The 13011-nt window shown below is 43.8% G+C and overlaps 1 pseudogene; it reads left to right on the forward strand.

Annotated features, from left to right (window-relative positions):
• Positions 1 to 13011, forward strand: part of LOC111436319 — a 70796-nt pseudogene that overhangs the window by 41574 nt on the left and 16211 nt on the right.

The following is a 13011-nucleotide window of genomic DNA, read 5'->3' on the forward strand; positions in this document are numbered from 1 at the left end:
CCCCGTGGGTGGGAAAAGACTTTATAAATCTTCTGATGATGCTCTCAATTACTAGATTGAGTTCTTGCTTATACACTCTCGAGAGACCTCTCTCAGGATATGCCGACAAGGCTGGAGGAGCTACTGACTATCCTGATTTTGATTCGTCAACGGATGCAAGACAAGAGAGGAAGCTACTGGGGGCAGAGGCAGGAGTACCCGTCTCAGGCGGGAAAAGAGAAGGAACTCAGTATGACCTGACGCTCGTTGGAAGGAATTCGTAGCGGCATTTACAGTGAAGTAGGATGCTTCGATTCTCTTTCAGTCGACTAAGCGAAGCGGCACATTCCAGCCCGTCCGTCTAAGGATTCCTCATCATCTTATCTGACGTGCTGGCTATCTTATCCTTCCTCCCATCCAGGGTGGCTTACTTTATCGGGTCTTTACAGTCGTGTGTAATAATCAGGTAAGGGCTCTGAGTTCAGTTGTTAGCTAGAACAGAACGTCGGTCTACCCAATGTCTAGGGTTCCAATCCTTGTGAGCGTGAAAGTCTGCGAAGTGAGGAGTAGTTCATATTAGTCCACAAAATGGCTTCTTTCTATAGAGGTCTCATTCATAAGGAGGTCAGTCTGGTTACAGTGAATAAATAGAATAGGAAGGGAAGAAAAGGAGTGAGTGCAGCAGGTTCGAGCCCTGAGGAAGCACTCTGCGGGGAAGGTCCAGGGGAACGAGGAAGGCGGAAAGAGGGGACTGCGCCCTTTTCCTTTTCTCCCTATCTTCTTGGTGGAAAGACGTACTACTTGCTTACCCAAGCACTTGGGGTCTTTATGGGTTCGGTAAGATAAGTACTTTAAAGAAAGGGCTTTTCGATGTCTGCCCTCAAGGTCAATTGTGCTAGCATCTCGGAAATCTCAGCTAGTTGATGGATAACTGTTAGATAGAAAGTTGCCAATTTGCCAAGGCCCATTAGCTGATGGTTAAGGTTAAATACAGTGGACTCCTCCTTGTCTCCCTCATAAAGTAAAGAGGGTTCATGCTGCCTCGGGAACTGGCGGTCTTGGCCATTGTAGGGTAAAGTCTCCCAAGCACCTCGTATGGTAAGCTAGGATTGGAAAAAGTAGGTAATTCAGGCGTAAGCGCAACTCACCATTTCAGCGTACCGTACCTTCTTCTCACTAAGCCACTTCGTCCCCGCGTTTGAACGGAATTTGATTTCAAGCCTTGCCCGAGAATCTTTGCAGCACCTTGGTTGAAACTATACCCCAGTCCTAGAAGAAAGAATTTGCCTGACTACATGCGAAAGCTTTTCCTTACGCTGGATTGACAAATCAGCCTTTGGGCCACACCCGCACTCGCTGTCAAAGAACTGACTTAAACTTAGTGCTTGCGAGACCGAGGTTCATGAGCAAACAGACCTACAGAAATCAGTCCAATTAAGGAGATTGATAAGAAAGACCTATTTACATCCGAAAGGTTCAATTGCTGGAGACTGAAAGAAGGAAGGAAAGAAAAGAGACAGACACATCGCACTTCTACTTATCCGTGAAGAAATTGAAAAATGGAGATTCTTGAACGGAAACTCGTCTTTTTTTGAGGAGAAACTCTTGTAAAAGGAATTGACGGGGGCGGGTCGCTTGTAAACCGCTGTTTCAATAGGCGACCACGGAACAATCTCGAAAGAAAAGAACCAGAATTCTTTCTACATCAGACTACCTTTACCCTCGCCCGCCAGAACAAAGAAAAGACGAATTCCAATCTCCAAATCTAAGAAGATCCACACTCCTTCAAAATCTCTCAACAAATGATTTAGGATTGAAAAAGAGGAATAGGGTCGACCAGGCGTTGGCGGCTAAGGTCTCAGGACTCCTTCCTTATTTGATTGAAATTCAAAAAACAGCATTTCTTGACGAATCGAAGTTTTCTCAACTTCAAGCTGTAGAGTTCCCAATAAAATGAATGAAATAGGGCGAGAGAGAGAGAGAGAGCCTTCGCTTACCTGCTTAACCGTAAGAGTATCTTTGGCTTCCGTTGTGGATGGATTCCTTCTTTGTGAAAAAAACCTACTTGCGACGAGACTCTTTACTCAAGGAAAGACTTGGTCTTACCGGGCAAATTGAGTTGTCGATGCGGAATTCCCGGCTTAGCTTTCAATTTCACTTGGCAAAAGACAGACCAAGCCTTTCTACCCTTCTCCCCTTTTTTTGATCGAATTAGATGATGAAAGAAATTCATTCATTGACTCGACTCCCTTCTATTTACCGAGTCTTTGAATAACGAACCATAACTTCAGGTAATAAAGTCAAAGAAAAGGAGCTTGACCTGAGGATCATCCAGCCTATGTGAAAGAGTGAAAGAAGTAATAGTCCTGTTCTCTCTCATGAATAAGGAGTGTTTACAGGAGAATGAATCGGAAAGGGAAGGAGAAAGAATCAATCAATAGGTGACGGAGGGAAAGAAGGGGAAGGTTTTCGTCTTGACTTCCTTAATGAAAGAACTGAACACTGCAGAGTATAGATATCTCACCATCAAAAAGCTTTCCTTCCTTAATGAAAGAACGAAAGAAGGAAAAGGAAAAAAGAGAGAAGAGACCGACCGATAGGGAGAGTAGTGAAATCTGTCTCATTCATCGATAGTCTTAGTTTACAGTTCGTGAAAGAATAACTCACAAGAACTGCACACTGCTAAGTATAGATATCTTACCATCAAAAAGCTTTCCTTCCTTAATGAAATGAGCGGAACACTTGATATCTGCTGTCTCAATCAAAGACAGTTCCATTCTGATATCTTAGACGATCTGAGGTTACTCGACAGTCCGGCCCCGCAGGGCACTATTGGAGAGTNCAACATTGGTAGCAGGGTTCTCTTTGGGTAAGTACCGAAAAATGGAAAGGGAGTACGAACTCTTTATGTAGGAGTAGTTAATAAAAAAGCTGTGATTGGTGATGGTCAAGATCATACCAATAGGATAACTTTCTTCTCTTATTCACAATTTCTAGTTAGAAAAAGTTCCAGCGTAAAAAGACTATACTAGCAGTGCTTATTCCGAGATGGATATTGCTGCGCTTACTGATTCAATCACAGCACAGATACGCATTCAATTGCAAACATCACACTGGTTAATTTCACTGTTAGCAAATCTGTACCCCTAGCGGCCTATTCTGACGTAGCTGATTCTAGACCAGCCGATGAAATTGCAGCTACTTCGAAAAGCCTATGACGGCGGGTAAAGGGACCGGCTTCCCAGAAAGGTTAATGCCCTAGGATTGGACTCATCCCCAGTTTCCACAGATGGAGGGGCAAACTCCTCAACAAAAGAGGTGGCATCTCCTTCTACTTACTTTGGATACTCACTCAGGCCTTTAAAGGGCAAATACTGAAACGAGTTTGAGCGGCCAGGTTTTCCTTCTTGGCCTTGGAAGTTACAGGGTCTATCTTTCTAGTAAGGCTGGACGTAATATCTACCTCCCCTTGTGGAGTGAAGTAGGATGTGAAAGGTACAAAGAAAAGTGAACCGAAGGATCTCGTCTGACTTACTACACACCTAACGTCCGTCAAAGCTCAAAAATCCTCCTGCCTCGGCTACTAGACCAGCTCCGTCTCCATTAGTTCTAGTTTCAGTGCCAGCAACCATCTCATTCAAAAATACAGCTACGTTTAAGTCACCATCTACATCAGTGCCAGAGAGAGCTCCGGCTTCTTACAAAGTGATACCGCACAAGGAATTCCGTCACATACATCCGCTGGGTGACGCAATCTCTCTTATTGGACAAAAATATGGGTCTCTTCCTCTGGATATGAAAACTAGTAGTCTTGCTGTGTAGATCGATTCCACTTACGGCGGGGGAGAGTGAAGAGCCTTCTGCCGTCTTCCTTCTAGCAGTATTCCTTTAAGCCTTATCCATACCAGGAGATGCAGATGATGGAAATGGAGCTATAGAAGATATAGGAGAGCGCGAATAGCTTTCTATGGGGAAGGTGATGTCTTATAAGGACTAGCCCTCTAGCCTTCTTTCGTTGAGATGATAAAGNTTAGTGAGAGCTAGCTTTAAGGCTAACTAGCGAGTAGTTGCATAAAGTAGTCAGTCACTAGGTTCAGTAGTATATTCTTTTGATCCAAACCCCGGGACTTCCATCCGTCAGCAACAGGCCTAAGCAGGCTGCGTAGCTTTCAGATTCCCGTATGAGTAGCCTGATTCTTTCTTACTTCCGTCTGTGATTTCGTGCCATTTTCAGTAGTTCCTTAGCTTAGTCAAGTAGGGATGGGGGGCNTTCGTTGAGATGATAAAGCAGTCTTAGTCCCATCATCACCCAACGTGATACTTTCTGCTCTGTCAGCAGCATCGGATACAGCAACTGGAAGCAAACCTCTCAGTAAGCCTTGAAGAGCGAATTGTCGACGGACGACTTGCTTCCTTCTTGTGCTTCTTCCTTCTATCTAGTAAGATTCTGTCTTTCCTTCTTTCTTTAGGGACCTCAAGTGCTACCTATTTCTCGGTGATCTTTTGATTCATTCCTTCCTCCAGGCCTGGTTTTGAAGAAAGAGAATAAGGGATAAGACTGTGACTTAGCGTCAAGGCCAATATCCATACCAGAAAGCTGTCCCCGGAACAACCAGACCCACCACCATTCACTGCATTGGTCCCAAACTGCTTTTTTGATTGAGAGAGCATTTCCTGGTCTACACCTTGTAATTTGCGACTGGATATCTTAGTAAATTGAAGAAGTGCTGGGCTCAGACTCAGCTGTGATCAATCTTCAAGTTCGATTCATTTTCACTGGAAGAGTTCAACCTCAATACCGAAAGTAATGGTAGTATAGGAAGGATCAGAGGATGAGAATGAGGAAGTAGAGAGCAAACAATCTTCTTGTAGTGGAGTTGAGACCTTTATATCTTTCTTCTCGATTTCCCTTTCAGCGGTCTGAGAATAGGAGAAGAAGGAGGTGCCTTCCTGTCAAAGCATAGTTCTTATCCTTCTGGTAGCCAATCAGAATGAACCCAGAGCTATCAGTGACATCAGCCTTGATGGATAAATGAGCCTTGCTTTACTGATCTCGCACCGAGTAAGTTTGGCCTTTGTCGACATCGTCCTGGTCCACCCCAAAAAGAAAGGTCAATCGAACAAAAGATAAGAACTCTCTCTTCCTTGATAGAGCCGATTCTACTACCTCTTACCGGTTTACTGATCACATGCTGCTTATTAGAGTAGAAGCTGTATCACTAATAGCTGATGTTTGAACATCTTTAGGAGTTGAGTAAGAGCCCATCATCTCCTTCTTCAATGAGAGAGGACTCCACCCTACACGGTATGGTTTGTTACGGCACGGCTCGGAATAGCAAGGTATCAAGTAGTTGATGTGATATCAAAAGTGAGAGATTGGTAAAGTCAAGTGTTATAAGTATGGGTATGGAGGAAGTAGATCCCTAAAAAGAAAAAGTCAATCCTTCTGGTGTGGCTTAACATTAGGAAGTTCGTCTAGAATGTGCTTTTAGAGAGGCGTTGATCTTGCTCCGCTATTCGGCTCAAGTTAGGGAAGGTTGAATCAGAGTCAGTCCATTACAGTCCGTCCTTCCAAGCAAAGAAGCCAAGGAATAACACGTTTGTGATCTAGTTCCTACCTTAACGCACTCCAAGTGTAGTTGCCAGTGTAGTAGTAGTTCCTTTCTTTTCAAGCCTTGCCAGCTGCTACTTTTCTTTCTAAGTCAGAAAGTACTTTACAGGATCGAGCGTAATAAGTGTAAGGTGTTTACCAGCAGGACTCACTCTTCTTTCAAGTCAAGGCTGTCTACCAGTTAGTTGTATTCATTCTGTCCTAATCAAAAGGATATATATACTTCTCTGGGGTGTGAGAACTCCTTCTCATGAATAAACTATCTGCTTTAAAATAAAACAGTCGATCGTGATAGGCTTGCAAAGCATATAGGCTACGCAGCCTTGTTCACCGGAAAAGCATAAGATCCTTGATTTCAAGGGAGTTTTCTTTACCAGACAGCTTACTGTTCCGGGAAAGCGAGAGATCTCATTGTCTGAGAAATGCTCTTTACTCTAGCGGGATCAGACTTTGAACAGGATAGCATCCCGTACTAAGAGAAGGTGACTTAGTCTACCCGAAGGAAAGTCAAGAGAGAAAGTGGGTACCGGCATGGTTAGAGGATTCGAACTGGCAGGCAGGATTGGTTTAGTGTTAGCAATTAGCATAAAGCGGTTATGCGACAGCTTGAAGAAAACTTTGATTCGTCATCACCGTTGCATCCAACCTCGGTCTTTTTTGCACAAGACAAGGGGGAGTTAGTTGAACCGATTACAAAGGCTTGATAAAGCTTTGGCATGACCGCATGGGAAGGTTAGCAAGGGAATGAGAAGACACGGATGTTTAGTGCTATGGTCTGATGGAGAACTCGGATGAGAACGTTGGAGGAAGAGAACTCATTGTCTCGTTACACTTCGATGACGCTACAAATCTTGAGTCAGAAAGATGAGGGGAAAATGGCCGGCGAGGTCACTTTCTTATTCGAAAAGGAATGCCACTAGTTAGACTATCAGCTTGCTTCTCCTAATGCCAACACCAAGAAGAAGGTCGTTTACGCGCTTAACTTGCATTGGCAACGTCGGCCAGCCTATCTATATCCAACGTGAGAGACCAATTGCCTTAGTTAGAAGGAAGGCGTTCTCGAGACATAGCTTTCTAAGTAGAATCCGAAATCCTAGCGATTACCAGGTGGACCCATTAACTAATCTTTCTGACAACAGCTAAGCTTCCTAGGTGCCGTGTGAAGCTGCTACCCGGAAAGACCAATCAATGGTTGACTCTGAAATGACACGTTGAAAGTCTTGTAAAGGAAGAAAAAGCGCTGCTATTCTCTAAAAAGAACCTTCCTTCTATACGTCAAGACTCTTCCTAGTTCGTGCTACTTTAGAATACATCTACACCGAAGGAAATATTGAATTTCATTGTCCTTCCTGGCCATGAAAGAATACCAAAATATGCCTGAAAGATAAGAAGTCAAACAATCAAGGTAGGGATTGTTGGCTTGGAACTCGAGCCCCCTCATACACCGGGAAGGCTTCTAGCTTCTCCGCCTGAAGGAGCTTTTGGCAGTGAGTCGAAAGTCTTAGTGAGAAGCCCTCTCCTATCTAGGACTATTTCCACTCTTCTCTGAGTGCCAAAAAAATAGTGCTAAGGTAGCGCTCACAGTGAGAGCTCAGCTTACTATTATTCCTACCCTAATGTGTCAAGAAGAGAATAGGTAGTACAGGTCAGCAAGCAAGCATAGCTATATCTAAGGTATCTGGATCAGAAGGTATATCCTACCCTACCCCACCAACCCTTCTTGTTCTTGGTTCTTTTGTGCTATCTTTCTATCCTGTTTCCAGCGTTAATGTAGAAGTATCAGGTGTAGAAAGAAGGATTATCAGATTTGATTCAGTGATTTAGCTTGAATCAATCTTTCCTCATTTTCAGGCCCTCTCTCCGCCGAGCCTCTTGGAGTGCTTGCTGTGCTAGGGGTTGTATTCCCCAGAAGCCTCCAGGTATTCCCCGTGGGTGGGAAAAGACTTTCTAAATCTTCTGATGATGCTCGGGATTACTAGATTGAGTTCTTGCTTATACACTCTCAAGAGACCTCTCTCAGGATATGCCGACAAGGCTGGAGGAGCTACTGACTATCTTGATTTTGATTTGTCAACGGATGCAAGACAAGAGAGGAAGTTACTGGGGGCAAAGGCAGGAGTACCTGTCTCAGGCGGGAAAAGAGAAGGAACTCAGTATGACCTTTAGCTCGTTGGAAGGAATTCGTAGCGGCATTTACAGTGAAGTAGGATGCTTTGATTCTTTTTCAGTCGACTAAGCGAAGCGGCACATTCCAGCCCGTCCGTCTAAGGATTCCTCATCATCTTATCTGACGTGCTGGCTATCTTATCCTTCCTCCCATCCAGGGTGGCTTACTTTATCGGGTCTTTACAATCGTGTGTAATAATCAGGTAAGGGCTCTGAGTTCAGTTGTTAGCTAGAACAGAACGTCGGTCTACCCAATGTTTAGGATTTCAATCCTTGTAAGCGTGAAAGTCTGCGAAGTGAGGAGTAGTTCATATTAGTCCACAAAATGGCTTCTTTCTATAGAGGTCTCATTCGGTCCAACAATGAGGAGTTGGTGCAGCAGGTTCGAGCCCTGAGGAAGCACTCTGCGGGGAAGGTCCAGGGGAACGAGGAAGGCGAAAAGAGGGGACTGCGCCCTTTTCCTTTTCTCCCTATCTTCTTGGTGGAAAGATGTACTACTTGCTTACCCAAGCACTTGGGGTCTTTATGGGTTCGGTAAGATAAGTACTTTAAAGAAAGAGCTTTTCGATGTCTGCCCTCAAGGTCAATTGTGCTAGCATCTCGGAAATCTCAGCTAGTTGATGGATAACTGTTAGATAGAAAGTTGCCAATTTGCCAAGGCCCATTAGCTGATGGTTAAGGTTAAATACAGTGGACTCCTCCTTGTCTCCCTCATAAAGTAAAGAGGGTTCATGCTGCCTCGGGAACTGGTGGTCTTGGCCATTTAGGGTAAAGTCTCCCAAGCACCTCGTATGGTAAGCTAGGATTGGAAAAAGTAGGTAATTCAGGCGTAAGCGCAACTCACCATTTCAGCGTACCGTACCTTCTTCTCACTAAGCCACTTCGTCCCCGCGTTTGAACGGAATTTGATTTCAAGCCTTGCCAGAGAATCTTTGCAGCACCTTGGTTGAAACTATACCCCAGTCCTAGAAGAAAGAATTTGCCTGACTACATGCGAAAGCTTTTCCTTACGCTGGATTGACAAATCATCCTTTGGGCCACACCTGCACTCGCTGTCAAAGAACTGACTTAAACTTAGTGCTTGCGAGACCAAGGTTCATGAGCAAACAGACCTACAGAAATCAGTCCAATTAAGGAGAAAGATAAGAAAGACCTATTTACATCCGAAAGGTTCAATTGCTGGAGACTGAAAGAAGGAAGGAAAGAAAAGAGACAAACACATCGCACTTCTACTTATCCGTGAAGAAATTGAAAAATGGAGATTCTTGAACGGAACCTCGTCTTTTTTTTAGGAGAAACTCTTGTAAAAGGAATTGACGGGGGCGGGTCGCTTGTAAACCGCTGTTTCAATAGGCGACCACGGAACAATCTCGAAAGAAAAGAACCAGAATTCTTTCTACATCAGACTACCTTTACCTAGGCGACCACGGAACAATCTCGAAAGAAAAGAACCAGAATTCTTTCTACATCAGACTACCTTTACCTCGCCCGCCAGAACAAAGAAAAGACGAATTCCAATCTCCAAATCTAAGAAGATCCACACTCCTTCAAAATCTCTCAACAAATGATTTAGGATTGAAAAAGAGGAAGAGGGTCGACCAGGCGTTGGCGGCTAAGGTCTCAGGACTCCTTCCTTATTTGATTGAAATTCAAAAAACAGCATTTCTTGACGAATCGAAGTTTTCTCAGCTTCAAGCTATAGAGTTCCCAATAAAATGAATGAAATAGGGCGAGAGAGAGAGAGAGAGCCTTCGCTTACCTGCTTAACCGTGCAGAGTATCTTTGGCTTCCGTTGTGGATGGATTCCTTCTTTGTGAAAAAAACCTACTTGCGACGAGACTCTTTACTCAAGGAAAGACTTGGTCTTACCGGGCAAATTGAGTTGTCGATGCGGAATTCCCGGCTTAGCTTTCAATTTCACTTGGCAAAAGACAGACCAAGCCTTTCTACCCTTCTCCCCTTTTTTTGATCGAATTAGATGATGAAAGAAATTCATTCATTGACTCGACTCCCTTCTATTTACCGAGTCTTTGAATAACAAACCATAACTTCAGGTAATAAAGTCAAAGAAAAGGAGCTTGACCTGAGGATCATCCAGCCTATGTGAAAGAGTGAAAGAAGTAATTGTCCTGTTCTCTCTCATGAATAAGGAGTGTTTACAGGAGAATGAATCGGAAAGGGAAGGAGAAAGNAGGGCCGGACTGAGGTAGTTTCGTCTCATAAGTAGTTCAGTCTAATTCATCAATAGGTTGGTTGGTTTATATCTCATTCTTCTTTCGTTTCGTTTCTTTCATCTTTCTTTCGTCTTTCGATACAATCAAATACAAATAGAAAGGCCCAATTCATTGGGATTTCCCTATTAGGGCAGTTCGGGGCAAGCACAATCAAATACAAATAGAAAGGCCCAATTCATTGGGATTTCCCTATTAGGGCAGTTCGGGGCAAGCAGATCATTTATGATTCAGAGGATGAGCTTCAAGAGAATGATTCGGAGTTCGTTCTTCCAAAGTGGAACCATGCAGTACCAGACACGAGATAGATCTTCCAATCCAAAGAACAAGGCTTTTTTCGAAGCGTGGAACCATGCAGTACCAGACACGAGATAGATCTTCCAATCCAAAGAACAAGGCTTTTTTCGAAGCAATTCATTGTTGGCCCCTGCGGATCTGCTCTTTTTCCTATTCAAAGATCAGCCCCCTGGCTCTTTCTTTGCTTTGTTTTCACATTGCGGATCTGCTCTTTTTCCTATTCAAAGATCAGCCCCCTGGCTCTTTCTTTGCTTTGTTTTCACATTGATCATTCTTTGAAGATGAAGAGATGTCAAAGGGGCTTCTTACTTCCCAAACGGATCCTCCTACATCTATAATCTATATATAAAGGTATCATAGACAAGAAATGTGAATTGTTGATTAATCGTCAGAAATGGCTTAGAACCAATAGTTCATTATCTAATGGATCTTTCTGGTAATACTCTTGAGTTCTCAGTATGTATTTATAACTCTCTTCCTATCTAAGTTCCTATCTAACGGAACGCTATTGAATCAAATGACAAAGACATTGTTAAGAAAAAGATGGCCGGAATGAAATGCAAATTTGCTTCATGTTAGATTTCTCATTCCTTAGCCGTAAAGATATGTGGCTATGAAAGAGGGATTAAGTGAAACAGAATTGGCTGGGTGGTAGAGTGGTGGAACGCTTCTTTCTTCACAGACAGCGTAGTGATAAAAAAATGCTAATGCCGTTGACTCAGATCCAAGCCGGAAGTGGTTGATGACGACTTTGAGTAGTAGGACTAATTCATCACAAGAGGTTTAATCTCGAGAGCCTTCTTCCCTTGAGCGGCTCCTTGGTCTCAGAATTCCATTCCCTTCGACGGTCTCACAGCTTTTGCTGCTCCTTCGACGGTCTCACAATTGCATTGCCTTCTTAGGTCTCACAATTGCATTGCCTTCGCCCAGCTCGCCTTTTTTGAGACTTATCACTCCGCTAGACCATGAAAAATGGAACTTTTCCACCCCACTGGGAGATTGATTAATCTTACGTAGGATAGGCAAAGCATCCGGGACTATTAGCTGGTTCCTCCCCCATTCATATTCGAATCTCTCTAGGTTGAACAAGAAGAATCTACAGGTGCAGGAGAATCATTCGGGGTATCAGCTAGCTGCCATGTATATCTCTTCCAGGGTAGACATCCACCCTGACAAACAAACAAGGGCGTCGAAGATGCAAACCTCACGAGACTAAGGCTATCAACTTCTCGAGAGATTTCCGAAGTGCTCACGGATCCATTCTTAAGACCACTTTCCTTCTATTTGCCTCCTACACTGAACGATAGGCCAGACTATGCACGACCAGAGAGCGAGCTTGCGTGTCCTTTCCCTCAGTTGCCTTATTGGCTAGCTACAGAGGCTAACTCATATCTATAATGGATAGATAAGAGAATTCCTAACTCTTTATAGTCAGTCCACTAGGAAAAAACTAAGAACTTCGAAGGCAAGTCATCTGGTATGTTGAACTCAAAAGCCAACTACCTTCTATCTCCTGGGCTCATCAACAGCTATAGAAAGAACTCTTAGCTTAGCTATTGAGCTACGAGGAGAGAAAGAAGAAGAAGAAGAAGAATATCCTTATCCTTCCCCTTTGTTCGGAATGGAATAGCGTGTCGGTCTTTAGTTCAAGGATTAGTCCCCTGAAAGACAAGAAAAAAAGGAGGAAAGCTCAGAGCCAATAAAAAGAAAAACGCACGAAAGGGGTCTATCTGTCCATGAGTAGCCATTCATACGGGAAATCGGGCCCGTCCATTGATCGAGGTAGCCAAAGGCATCAACAGGTAGCTTCCGAACTCCTAGCATCGAGCTCAAGGAAGTGAGGAATGAAGGTGCGGCCGGCCCAAGGTAGGTTCTCTCGTGAATCCCATGCAGTCATTCATTAAGGTCCTATAGGCCTTAGGTTGTCAGAATAGAGTGAATATGAAGGAAAGAGAAGAAGGTCGATCTTGAATTGAACCTGCTTGCTCATAAGCTCTCTTTCAAAAGGCCCAGGGGAAGATGAATAAAGATCCAGATAGAATCTTTGTTTGGCTTTCTCAATCGCTTTCTCGGCCGTGCAGTATGTACTTCTACTTCTGTTTGGAGATTCCTTACTTAGTTAGGACTTTGATTGACTAGAGTAACCCCTATGTATCTGAAGGCGCCCTTTTGTTTGTTTATGCGCCCGTGATTTGGCTTATAGTTAAGTGGATCTACCCCGTTCAGTAGAATCCCAAGAAGAAAATGTCACCAAAGCGGGGGAAAACATACCGACGCAGTGCAGTGCCTTTGATGAATGTAGACCGGAAAGGAATAGGACTTTCTAGTAGTTCCTTCTTCGAAAGTCTAAACTTTGTAGATGGCTTTAAGGGTGAGAACCAGGAGTTGGGCTTGGTCTTCACGGACACAATCTCGGGTCGTACTTTCTTCTCGAATTCCTCTGTCTTCCCGGAGCTACCTGTCTTTGAACTTCATTCCTCAATTGATAGATGGAGCTTTCATTTCACACTTCCTCGTAAATCTTCCATATTCCTTCCCTACTGGGTGAGCCTCACGACTTCCCTTTGACTCCAGACTGAGCTTCGTTCACCTGCGAGAAATTGAACAAGTGACTCACTTCTCTGGAGCTTGACTAGAAACTAGAAAGAGCTTTGACTTCGTTCAGTGCCTATAATTCGATTCTTGACTGGTGCTATCTATAAACCAACAATCGTCAGCCTTGGGCAG

The sequence above is a fragment of the Cucurbita moschata genome, unplaced genomic scaffold (assembly GCF_002738365.1).
Source record: "Cucurbita moschata cultivar Rifu unplaced genomic scaffold, Cmos_1.0 Cmo_Scf00053, whole genome shotgun sequence".
Taxonomy (NCBI): Eukaryota; Viridiplantae; Streptophyta; class Magnoliopsida; order Cucurbitales; family Cucurbitaceae; genus Cucurbita; species Cucurbita moschata.